Below are 12,588 nucleotides of genomic sequence, written 5' to 3'. Positions count from 1 at the left end.
TGCGCTCGACGAGCTTCAAGCTCTCCTCCAGCTGAAACCGTTCTGTGACTCCGTGCTGCTGGGTGTGGGGTGGGCAGAGGGGGGCTGGGCTGGGCTGTCCACTGGGACCCCCACCAATGGCTGGAGCGGTAGGACGTAGCCCAGGCTGTGGCTCTGACCGGGGTGGTTTGTCCTTCTGCTCCCCAGGGGAGGCCTGGCGCCTGGAGGATGACTGCACACATCCCCCCTGCGACCCCCAGCTCGGCACGGCCGTGCAGGACGCTCCCTTCAGCTGCTTCCGCACCTGCTCCTTCTACACGAGGAAGAGCCCGTCTGTGGATAAGCAACCGCATGGGTGCCCTCAGCTACGCCCCGCACCCCGCTGAGAGCGAGGCCGGGCGCGTCAAAGCCAAGCTCGGGCGGCAGTTTGTGAGTATGAGGCTGTGCAGCCCCACTGCCTTCACACACACACACACAAACACGCAGCTTCCTAACAGCACCCACAGGGCACAGCTCTCTTGATGTGCAACGTAACCTAAACAGCAGAAAAAGAGGCTTTTCCAGCTTGGTGGAGGAGCTGGAGGCAGCAGGTTGAGTTTGGTTGTGCTGCGGCAGAGTCCTGCCTGGCCTGGGGAGTGCCTGGCTGCCCACATCCCACCGGGCTGTGCTGGCGCTGACTGGCTCTTACCCAGCTGAGTGATGCCTGGGATCAGTGCCTTGCCTCCGAGTACTGCTCTCTAAGGTAGCAACCAAGTAGGAACTGAGTTTTCCTGTCCTTGTCCCCACGTATATGAGCAACTGAGTCTTTTCAAGGGTTCAAGCAGATTGGCTCAGTGAGGGGCAGGGGTGAGCAATGAGACCTTGGGGCAGCTCAGCCCTTTTTTGTCCCTTCAGGGCGTCTCGGTTGCAGGATGGGAGGGCCACGTCAGGCGTGTGCCACAGCTACAGGATACTGATCAATGTTCAGTGGGCTTTGCTTCTCCTCTTTCCCAGAGGCACCTGATACGGGGATACACGTGGCTTTCCTCCTGCTGCGTTACTGGCCTCGGCCTTGTAATGAGGGCTCCGGTGTCCTGCTGCTGAAAAGAGCTCGGTGTTGGTTATAAATGGTAACTAGACTACTCCTCTGACTTTAATGGTGGTATATATCTGAAAGTTACAGAATTTGGTTGATAATTCGAGTGCTTTATTGAATGTACTTTGTGTACACAGTATAAAAATACATATTTCTCGTCTAAGAATTGGAATATTCTTCTGAATGTATGAAAGGTAACTTTCTGAAACTAAAAGGATTTGACTGATAATTCGAGGACATGTTTGAATTTACTGTGTGTACACAATACAACATACAGAATTTGTGCCTGACAACTAGAGTACTCCTTTGAATTTAATGCAGGTATATATCTGAAAGTTATAGAATTTTCTGATACTTGGAGAGCTTGGTGGAATATAATTTGTGCACTCAGTATAAACATACGGAATTCTCGTCCAAGGCTTGGAGTATTCTTCTGAATTTATGACAGGTAGCTTTCTTAAAGTGATAGGATTTGACTGATAATTGGAAGACTTGATTGATTTTACAGTGTACACAAATTTACACATACAGAATTTGTGCTTGATAACTAGACTACTCCTCTGAATTTAATGCTGGTATATATCTGAAAGTTAAAGAATTTTGGCTGATAACTTGAGGACTTGGTGGAATGTATTTTGTGCACACAGTATAAAAGATACAGAATTGTTTTCAGATAATTGGAGTATTCTTCTGAATTTATGACAGGTAGCTTTCTGAAACTGAAAGGATTTGACTGATAATTGGAAGCTTTGATTCATTTTATAGTGTGCTGAGATTTACACATAAAGAATTTTTCCCTGATAACTAGACTACTCTTCTGAATTTAATGCTTGTATACATCTTAAGTTTGCAGAATTTGGCTGATAATTCGAGGTCTTGGTGGAAAATAGTCTGTGTACACAGTAGAAATAGATAGAATTCTTTCTAGAGAATTGGAGTATTCTTCTGAATTTATGACAGGTAGGTTTCTGAAAGTGAAATGATTTGACTGATAATTGGAAGCCCTGATTGATTTTACAGTTTGCACAGATTTAGACATACAGAATTTTTGCCTGATAACTAGACTACTCACGTGAATTTTTTGCTGGTATATATCTGAAAGTAAAAGAATTTGGCTTGTAATTGGAGGGCTTGGTGGAATGTACTTTGTGCACAGAGTAGAAAGATACAGAATTATCACTTGAGAATTGGAGTATTCTTCTGAATTTATTACAGGTAGCGTTTTGAAACTGAAAGGATGTGACTGATAATTGGAAGACTTGATTGATTTTACAGTGTGCAGAGATTTAGACATACGGAATTTGTGCCTGATAAGTAGACTACTCCTCTGAATTTAATGCTTGTATGTATCTGAAAGTTACAGAATTTTGGCTGGTAATTGGATGGCCTGGTGGAATGTACTTTGTGCACACAGTATAAAAGATAGAGAATTCTTTCCAGAGAATTACAGTATTCTTTTCAATTTATGACAGGTAGCTTTCTGAATCTGAAAGGATTTGACCGATAATTGGAGGACATGGTTGAATTTATTGTGTGTACACAATACAACATACAGAATTTGTGCCTGACAACTAGAGTACTCCTCTGAATTTAATGCTGGTATATATCTGAACGTTGCAGAATTTGGCTGATAATTTGAGTACTTTGTGGAATGTACTTTGTGCACACAGTATAAAGATACAGAATTTATTCCAGAGAGTTACAGTATTCTTCTGAATTTATTACAGGTGGCTTTCTGAAACTGAAAGGATTTGACTGGTAATTGGAAGACTTGATTGATTTTACCGTGTGCACAGATTTATATATACAGAATTTGTGCCTGATAAGTAGACTATTCCTCTGAATTTAATGCAGGTATATATCTGGAAGTTAAAGAATTTTTTGATTATTGGAGGTCTTGGTGGAATGTACTTTGTGCACACAGTATAAATATACAGAATTCTTTCCAGAGAATTGGAGTATTCTTCTGAATTTATGACAGGTAGGTTTCTGAAACTGAAAGGATTTGACTGATAATTGGAAGACTTGATTGATTTTACAGTTTGCACAGATTTAGACATACGGAATTTGTGCCTGATAAGTAGACTACTCCTCTGAATTTAATGCAGGTATATATCTGAAAGTTAAAGAATTTTTTGATTATTGGAGGTCTTGGTGGAATGTACTTTGTGCACACAGTATAAATATACATAATTCTTTCCAGAGAATTGGAGTATTCTTCTGAATGTATGAAAGGTAACTTTCTGAAACTAAAAGGATTTGACTGATAATTCGAGGACATGTTTGAATTTACTGTGTGTACACAATACAACATACAGAATTTGTGCCTGACAACTAGAGTACTCCTTTGAATTTAATGCAGGTATATATCTGAAAGTTATAGAATTTTGGCTGGTAATTGGATGGCCTGGTGGAATGTACTTTGTGCACACAGTATAAAAGATAGAGAATTCTTTCCAGAGAATTACAGTATTCTTTTGAATTTATGACAGGTAGCTTTCTGAATCTGAAAGGATTTGACCGATAATTGGAGGACATGGTTGAATTTATTGTGTGTACACAATACAACATACAGAATTTGTGCCTGACAACTAGAGTACTCCTCTGAATTTAATGCTGGTATATATCTGAACGTTGCAGAATTTGGCTGATAATTTGAGTACTTTGTGGAATGTACTTTGTGCACACAGTATAAAGATACAGAATTTATTCCAGAGAGTTACAGTATTCTTCTGAATTTATTACAGGTGGCTTTCTGAAACTGAAAGGATTTGACTGATAATTGGAAAACTTGATTGATTTTACCGTGTGCACAGATTTATATATACAGAATTTGTGCCTGATAAGTAGACTATTCCTCTGAATTTAATGCAGGTATATATCTGAAAGTTAAAGAATTTTTTGATTATTGGAGGTCTTGGTGGAATGTACTTTGTGCACACAGTATAAATATACAGAATTCTTTCCAGAGAATTGGAGTATTCTTCTGAATTTATGACAGGTAGGTTTCTGAAACTGAAAGGATTTGACTGATAATTGGAAGCCTTGATTGATTTTACAGTTTGCACAGATTTAGACATACAGAATTTGTGCCTGATAAGTAGACTACTCCTCTGAATTTAATGCAGGTATATATCTGAAAGTTAAAGAATTTTTTGATTATTGGAGGTCTTGGTGGAATGTGCTTTGTGCACATAGTATAAAGATATAGAATTCATTCCAGAGAATTACAGTATTCTTCTGAATTTATTACAGGTAGCGTTTTGAAACTGAAAGGATTTGACTGATAATTGGAAGACTTGATTGATTTTACAGTGTGCAGAGATTTAGACATACGGAATTTGTGCCTGATAAGTAGACTACTCCTCTGAATTTAATGCTTGTATGTATCTGAAAGTTACAGAATTTTGGCTGGTAATTGGATGGCCTGGTGGAATGTACTTTGTGCACACAGTATAAAAGATAGAGAATTCTTTCCAGAGAATTACAGTATTCTTTTGAATTTATGACAGGTAGCTTTCTGAATCTGAAAGGATTTGACCGATAATTGGAGGACATGGTTGAATTTATTGTGTGTACACAATACAACATACAGAATTTGTGCCTGACAACTAGAGTACTCCTCTGAATTTAATGCTGGTGTATATCTGAACGTTGCAGAATTTGGCTGATAATTTGAGTACTTTGTGGAATGTACTTTGTGCACACAGTATAAAGATACAGAATTTATTCCAGAGAGTTACAGTATTCTTCTGAATTTATTACAGGTGGCTTTCTGAAACTGACAGGATTTGACTGATAATTGGAAGCTTTGATTGATTTTACCGTGTGCACAGATTTATATATACAGAATTTGTGCCTGATAAGTAGACTACTCCTCTGAATTTAATGCTGGTATATATCTGAAAGTTAAGAATTTTTTGATTATTGGAAGTCTTGGTGGACTGTGCTTTGTGCACATAGTATAAAGATATAGAATTCATTCCAGAGAATTACAGTATTCTTCTGAATTTATGACAGGTAGCTTTCTGAAACGGAAAGGATTTGACTGATAATTCGAGGACATGTTTGAATTTACTGTGTGTACACAATACAACATACAGAATTTGTGCCTGACAACTAGAGTACTCCTTTGAATTTAATGCAGGTATATATCTGAAAGTTATAGAATTTTCTGAGAATTGGAGAGCTTGGTGGAATATAATTTGTGCACACAGTATAAAAATACGGAATTCTCGTCCAAGGCTTGGAGTATTCTTCTGAATTTATTACAGGTAGCTTTCTTAAAGTGATAGGATTTGACTGATAATTGGAAGACTTGATTGGTTTTACAGTGTGCACACAATAAAACATACGGAATTTGTACGTGATAACTAGACTACTTTTGTGAATTTAATACTGGTATATATCTGAAAGTCACAGGATTTGGCTGAGAATTGGAAGGCTTGGTGGAATGTACTTTGTGCACACAGTATAAAAGATAGAGAATTCTTTCCAGAGAATTGGAGTATTCTTCTGAATTTATGACAGGTAGCTTTCTGAAACTGAAGGGATTGACTGATGATTGGAAGACTTGATTGATTTTACAGTGTACACAAATTTACACATACAGAATTTGTGCTTGATAACTAGACTACTCCTCTGAATTTAATGCTGGTATATATCTGAAAGTTAAAGAATTTTGGCTAATAACTTGAGGACTTGGTGGAATGTATTTTGTGCACACAGTATAAAAGATACAGAATTGTTTTCAGAGAATTGGAGTATTCTTCTGAATGTATGACAGGTAGCTTTCTGAAACTGAAAGGATTTGACTGATAATTGGAAGCTTTGATTCATTTTATAGTGTGCTGAGATTTACACATAAAGAATTTTTGCCTGATAACTAGACTACTCTTCTGAATTTAATGCTTGTATACATCTTAAATTTGCAGAATTTGGCTGATAATTCGAGGTCTTGGTGGAAAATAGTCTGTGTACACAGTAGAAATAGATAGAATTCTTTCCAGAGAATTGGAGTATTCTTCTGAATTTATGACAGGTAGGTTTCTGAAAGTGAAATGATTTGACAGATAATTGGAAGCGTTGATTGATTTTACAGTTTGCACAGATTTAGACATACAGAATTTGTGCCTGATAAGTAGACTACTCCTCTGAATTTAATGCTTGTATGTATCTGAAAGTTACAGAATTTTGGCTGGTAATTGGATGGCCTGGTGGAATGTACTTTGTGCACACAGTATAAAAGATAGAGAATTCTTTCCAGAGAATTACAGTATTCTTTTGAATTTATGACAGGTAGCTTTCTGAATCTGAAAGGATTTGACCGATAATTGGAGGACATGGTTGAATTTATTGTGTGTACACAATACAACATACAGAATTTGTGCCTGACAACTAGAGTACTCCTCTGAATTTAATGCTGGTATATATCTGAACGTTGCAGAATTTGGCTGATAATTTGAGTACTTTGTGGAATGTACTTTGTGCACACAGTATAAAGATACAGAATTTATTCCAGAGAGTTACAGTATTCTTCTGAATTTATGACAGGTAGGTTTCTGAAACTGAAAGGATTTGACTGATAATTGGAAGCCTTGATTGATTTTACAGTTTGCACAGATTTAGACATACGGAATTTGTGCCTGATAAGTAGACTACTCCTCTGAATTTAATGCAGGTATATATCTGAAAGTTAAAGAATTTTTTGATTATTGGAGGTCTTGGTGGAATGTACTTTGTGCACACAGTATAAATATACAGAATTCTTTCCAGAGAATTGGAGTATTCTTCTGAATTTATTACAGGTAGCGTTTTGAAACTGAAAGGATGTGACTGATAATTGGAAGACTTGATTGATTTTACAGTGTGCAGAGATTTAGACATACGGAATTTGTGCCTGATAAGTAGACTACTCCTCTGAATTTAATGCTTGTATGTATCTGAAAGTTACAGAATTTTGGCTGGTAATTGGATGGCCTGGTGGAATGTACTTTGTGCACACAGTATAAAAGATAGAGAATTCTTTCCAGAGAATTACAGTATTCTTTTGAATTTATGACAGGTAGCTTTCTGAATCTGAAAGGATTTGACCGATAATTGGAGGACATGGTTGAATTTACTGTGTGTACACAATACAACATACAGAATTTGTGCCTGACAACTAGAGTACTCCTCTGAATTTAATGCTGGTATATATCTGAAAGTCACAGGATTTGGCTGAGAATTGGAAGGCTTGGTGGAATGTACTTTGTGCACACAGTATAAAAGATAGAGAATTCTTTCCAGAGAATTGGAGTTTTCTTCTGAATTTATGACAGGTGGCTTTCTGAAACTGAAGGGATTGACTGATAATTGGAAGACTTGATTGATTTTACAGTGTACACAAATTTACACATACAGAATTTGTGCTTGATAACTAGACTACTCCTCTGAATATAATGCTGGTATATATCTGAATGTTACAGAATTTGACTGATAATTGGAGGGCTTGGTGGAATATATTTTATGCACACAGCACTCGGCGCTGCCACCCAGTGGCGGAAATCGAGATCGCAGCCCGGGAGCCGCACGGCGCTGCCACCCAGTGGCGGAAAACGAGATCGCAGCCCGGTAGCCGCGCGGCGCTGCCACCCAGTGGCGGAAAACGAGATCGCAGCCCGGTAGCCGCTCGGCGGTGCCACCCAGTGGCGGAAAACGAGATTGCAGCCCGGGACGCTCGGCGCTGCCACCCAGTGGCGGAAATCGAGATTGCAGCCCGGTAGCCGCGCGGCGCTGCCACCCAGTGGCGAGAAACGAGATGGCAGGCTTTAATCTGCGTTTCATCTGTTTGTTGTGCCTTTCTCTTCTACCTTTTCCCTACCGATTTTCTACCGGTTTTCTGCCTTTCTTCTGTATTTCTCCTGCCTTACTTCTTGCTTCCTGCCACGTTTTAGTGCCGTTGCTCAGCCTTTGAACTGCCGTTTTTCCTGTCGTTTCAAAATTCGTTTCCAACGTTTTCTGTCTCTCTTCTGATATTTTTTTCCGCCGTTCTCCTGCCTCTCTTCTGTCCTCCCTCTGCCTTCTCTCAGCCTTTTCTCTGTGCGTTTTCTGCTTTTTTCCCGCGGTTTTCTATATTTTCCTGCCACTTTTCTGCCTTTCTTCGCCAATTTCTTCTCCCTGACCGCTCCCTCGCTTCCGCCTTTAATTTCCCTTGCTTCTGGGCTTTTTTTCTGCTTTTTTACTGCCGCTTCTTTGGGTTTTTTCTGCTTTTTTTCGAATTTTTTCGGCTTTTTTACCTGCCGGCCAATCGGAATCGCGCGTCGCCCGTTCCCGGTTCACGTGGCCGCCCGCGGCCAATCGGAAAGCGGCGTCGCTTCGTCCGCCATCTTGAATTTCTCGGCCAATGGGACTCGCGCGTCGGCGTCGCTTAGCAACGCCCGAGCCAATGGGAACGCCGCGTCTTCTCGCAGCCATCTTGAATTTTTCGGCCAATCGGAATCTCCCGTCGGCGTCGCTTAGCAACGCCCGAGCCAATCGGAAGGCCGCGTCCTCTCGCGGCCATCTTGGATTTTTCGGCCAATCGGAATCGCGCGTCGCCCGTTCCTGCTTCACGTGCCCGCCCGCGGCCAATCGGAAAGCGCCGTCGTTTCGCCGCCATTTTGAATTTCGCGGCTAATCGGAATCGCGCGTCGCCGTTGCCCGGCAACGCCGCCGCCAATCGGAACGTTGCGCTCGCCGCTGCCACCCGGTGGCCAAAAGCCATACCGCAGCTTTTTTTAAGCTCTCTCTCCTGCCGGGTGCCCCGCGCGCCAGCAGCCAATCAGAAAATTCCCGCCGTTTTCGCCGCCATTTTGAACGCCATTTTCTCTTCTCGGCACGGGGGAGAGGAGACTTTCCCAGCCCGATCTGAACCGCAGCTGGACGCCTGAGAGGTACGGGCGTGTTGCTCCACCGACCGTCCCTCCGCTCGGGCTGGTGTGTGCTGATGGGCTCTGGCTGGTGGGATGCACCTGGCCGTGCTGCTGCCTGCTAGCATGCTCACATCTCCTCTCTTTCCAGAGCGGCAGCCGAAAGCTGATTCTTTCACCTAATTCAGGGACAGAAAAGCTCCTGTCCATTAGCCTGCTCCAAGCCAGGAGCTCTGTTCCACAGAACCAGTTTTTCTACTTTTCTGAGGTCTTTTGTTTTGTTTTTTTTTTTTTTTAAGCTTATTATGTAGTCAGTTAACATCTCGGCAGCAGCTTTTGTTGAGGTTCCCCCCTGAACTGAAGAGGGTCTTCCATAGAGTATTTTGAAGGGACTTAATGTCTCCTTAGTCCTCAGTTTGGTTCTTGTTCGCAACAAGGCTAGAGGTCGTAACAGAGGCCAGGCTAGTCCGGTTTCTCGGCACAATTTTTCAATCTGTAATTTAAGGAAGTGGTTCGTCTTCTTTACCTGGCCCGTTGCTTGGGGTCTTTAGGGAGTGTGCAACTGCCAGTCTATCCCCAGAACCCGACTAATTTGTTGGGTAATTTTGGTCACACAATGAGGGTCTCTGTCTGAGGATATTACTGCTGGGATCCCAAATCTCGGTATTACTTCATGTAGTAAAGCCTTAGTTACCTCTTTAGCCTTGTTTGTTTGGCAAGGGAATGCTTCTGGCCGTCCTGAAAAGGTATCAGTTAGTACAAGTAGATATTGGAACCCCCTTTTTCTTTCAAGTTCTGAAAAGTCAATTTGCCACCACTGTCCAGGGGAAGTACCCTTCCCAAATCTCACATGGTTGTGTTTCTTGTTTGATGGTTGTGTACAAGTTATAGGCGACAATGCGTTTGCTCAGATACTTACGTAGGGCTTTGACTCCCCAGTGAGACTTTCTATGTTCAACCAGGATTATAACCCAAAAGTAACGTGCTCGGCACCGCTACTGTCACCTGTGCTGGTGTAGCCCAACCGTTGTTCTCTGGTTTTCCCCCTAAATCCTGAATCGATTTCTGGTCGTCTTTTGAATGGTTAGGAATTTGGTTGATTGGGATTTTTCCATCCGGCATCAGAGAGGGTATCTCTGCTGTACCTTTTTCAGCTGCTGTCTTTGCTTCCTGATCTGCCGCCGAATTGGCTACCTCTTGTGCAGCTGTTCCGTTTTGGTGAGCTTTGCAATGCATAATCGCTACTTGCTTTGGTAACTTTAGCCATGCTAAAATATGCACGGTACCGGTACAGCAATTCTGCAAGCAATTATATACCACACACGTTGCCCCCGCTGTCCCAGCGAGGAGCGCCCAAGTTACCGTACCAGCGAACTCGCTAATTCCCCAGGGGCGAGCAGGAGCGCTCCCTCACCCGGGCGCAAGGGGTACTTATACCCCCCTTTACAACTTACAGGGTCTTGGTGATCTCCGCTACTCCCCGTCACAGCGTGAGGTGTCCCATACGCGGCTTATGGACTCATCCCCTATACCCCTGCAGGCTTCCCAGTTTACGTTCCCGGCCCGCTCGCCGGTCGGTCTCTTCCCCTGCAGCGATGGGATGGGGATGGGAGACTCTCTGGAGAAACAGTCTGGTGGCGCACCCAGAATGTCCCACGCCCCGCCCGGTCCAGCAGCCGGGCCGAGAGGGTCTCCTGCCAGGCTCGCCAATTGACGTGCGGAACAAACTCTACAACACGGTCAAAGGGTTATGAACCAGGTATGTATTGCGCCGGTGGGTGCGAGGGAGATAATTCTGCCCAGCTCGTGCACCTTCTTGTATAACAAAGGGCTACGTACAGGGTACAGGTAGGGGTACGCAGAAGTGCCTATTACATATTTATGACCTATCCCCGCTTCGTATTGTGGTGTAAGGCTCCTTCCGGTTTGTACTGGTGCAGCGTCTCCGGTAGATTTCCATGCCACGGAGCAGAAGGCAAGCAATTCTGTTTTCCACGTTCCGAGTCCTTCTTATCTGCAGCTGTCTGCCCTCCAGCTTCTTTGTTTTCAGCATTCGGGGTCTTCAAGGCCTCTACTGGTTCGAATTCCAGTGAGCTGAGGTTTCTTATCATGGTGTTATTTTACAGTGAATCGTGTCTTTCTCAATTTCTGATTTTCCCTTTATTCTGAGTAATAATACTGAATCCTGCAGCAGCGCTCGGAGGTCCTGACTCTGGCCAAGTCTTTGTTACGCTTGACTGTTTTTAACTGATTCCTGCCAGAAAGATGTTGGGAGCTGTGGGTACACGAGGCTGCGCAGGGCGGGAGCAGGGAGTGCTGCCTGGGGCAGGTGGGGGCAAGGAATGGCCAGGGGCTTGTGGCAGGGATGTGCCCTCCAGCTGTGGGGGCTGTAGGGTGCCCACGGAGGGATTTGGGGGAGAAAACAAGGGTCAGAGGAGCCCTTCTCGCTCTCTGCGACTACCTGAAAGGAAGCTGTAGCGAGGTGGGAGTGGGTCTGTCCTCCCCAGTAGCAAGCAATAGAACGAGAGGAGACGGCCGCAAGTTGCACCGGGGGAGGTTCAAGCTGGATCTGAGGAGGAATTTCTTTGCTGACAGGGTTGTCAGGCGTTGGAGCGGCTGCCCAGGGAGGTGCAGGAGTGACCGTCCCTGGAGGGATTTCAGAGCCGGGTGGATGTTGCACCACGGGAAGTGGGCTGGTGGGCGATAGGGCTGGGACACAGGCTGCGCTCGACGAGCTTCAAGCTCTCCTCCAGCTGAAACCGTTCTGTGACTCCGTGCTGCTGGGTGTGGGGTGGGCAGAGGGGGGCTGGGCTGGGCTGTCCACTGGGACCCCCACCAATGGCTGGAGCGGTAGGACGTAGCCCAGGCTGTGGCTCTGACCGGGGTGGTTTGTCCTTCTGCTCCCCAGGGGAGGCCTGGCGCCTGGAGGATGACTGCACACATCCCCCCTGCGACCCCCAGCTCGGCACGGCCGTGCAGGACGCTCCCTTCAGCTGCTTCCGCACCTGCTCCTTCTACACGAGGAAGAGCCCGTCTGTGGATAAGCAACCGCATGGGTGCCCTCAGCTACGCCCCGCACCCCGCTGAGAGCGAGGCCGGGCGCGTCAAAGCCAAGCTCGGGCGGCAGTTTGTGAGTATGAGGCTGTGCAGCCCCACTGCCTTCACACACACACACACAAACACGCAGCTTCCTAACAGCACCCACAGGGCACAGCTCTCTTGATGTGCAACGTAACCTAAACAGCAGAAAAAGAGGCTTTTCCAGCTTGGTGGAGGAGCTGGAGGCAGCAGGTTGAGTTTGGTTGTGCTGCGGCAGAGTCCTGCCTGGCCTGGGGAGTGCCTGGCTGCCCACATCCCACCGGGCTGTGCTGGCGCTGACCGGCTCTTACCCAGCTGAGTGATGCCTGGGATCAGTGCCTTGCCTCCGAGTACTGCTCTCTAAGGTAGCAACCAAGTAGGAACTGAGTTTTCCTGTCCTTGTCCCCACGTATATGAGCAACTGAGTCTTTTCAAGGGTTCAAGCAGATTGGCTCAGTGAGGGGCAGGGGTGAGCAATGAGACCTTGGGGCAGCTCAGCCCTTTTTTGTCCCTTCAGGGCGTCTCGGTTGCAGGATGGGAGGGCCACGTCAGGCGTGTGCCACAGCT

Source organism: Colius striatus, chromosome 4 (assembly GCF_028858725.1).
Source record: "Colius striatus isolate bColStr4 chromosome 4, bColStr4.1.hap1, whole genome shotgun sequence".
NCBI classification, from domain to species: Eukaryota; Metazoa; Chordata; class Aves; order Coliiformes; family Coliidae; genus Colius; species Colius striatus.
The sequence above is the reverse complement of the archived record's forward strand: the minus strand, read 5'-3'. Positions refer to the sequence as shown.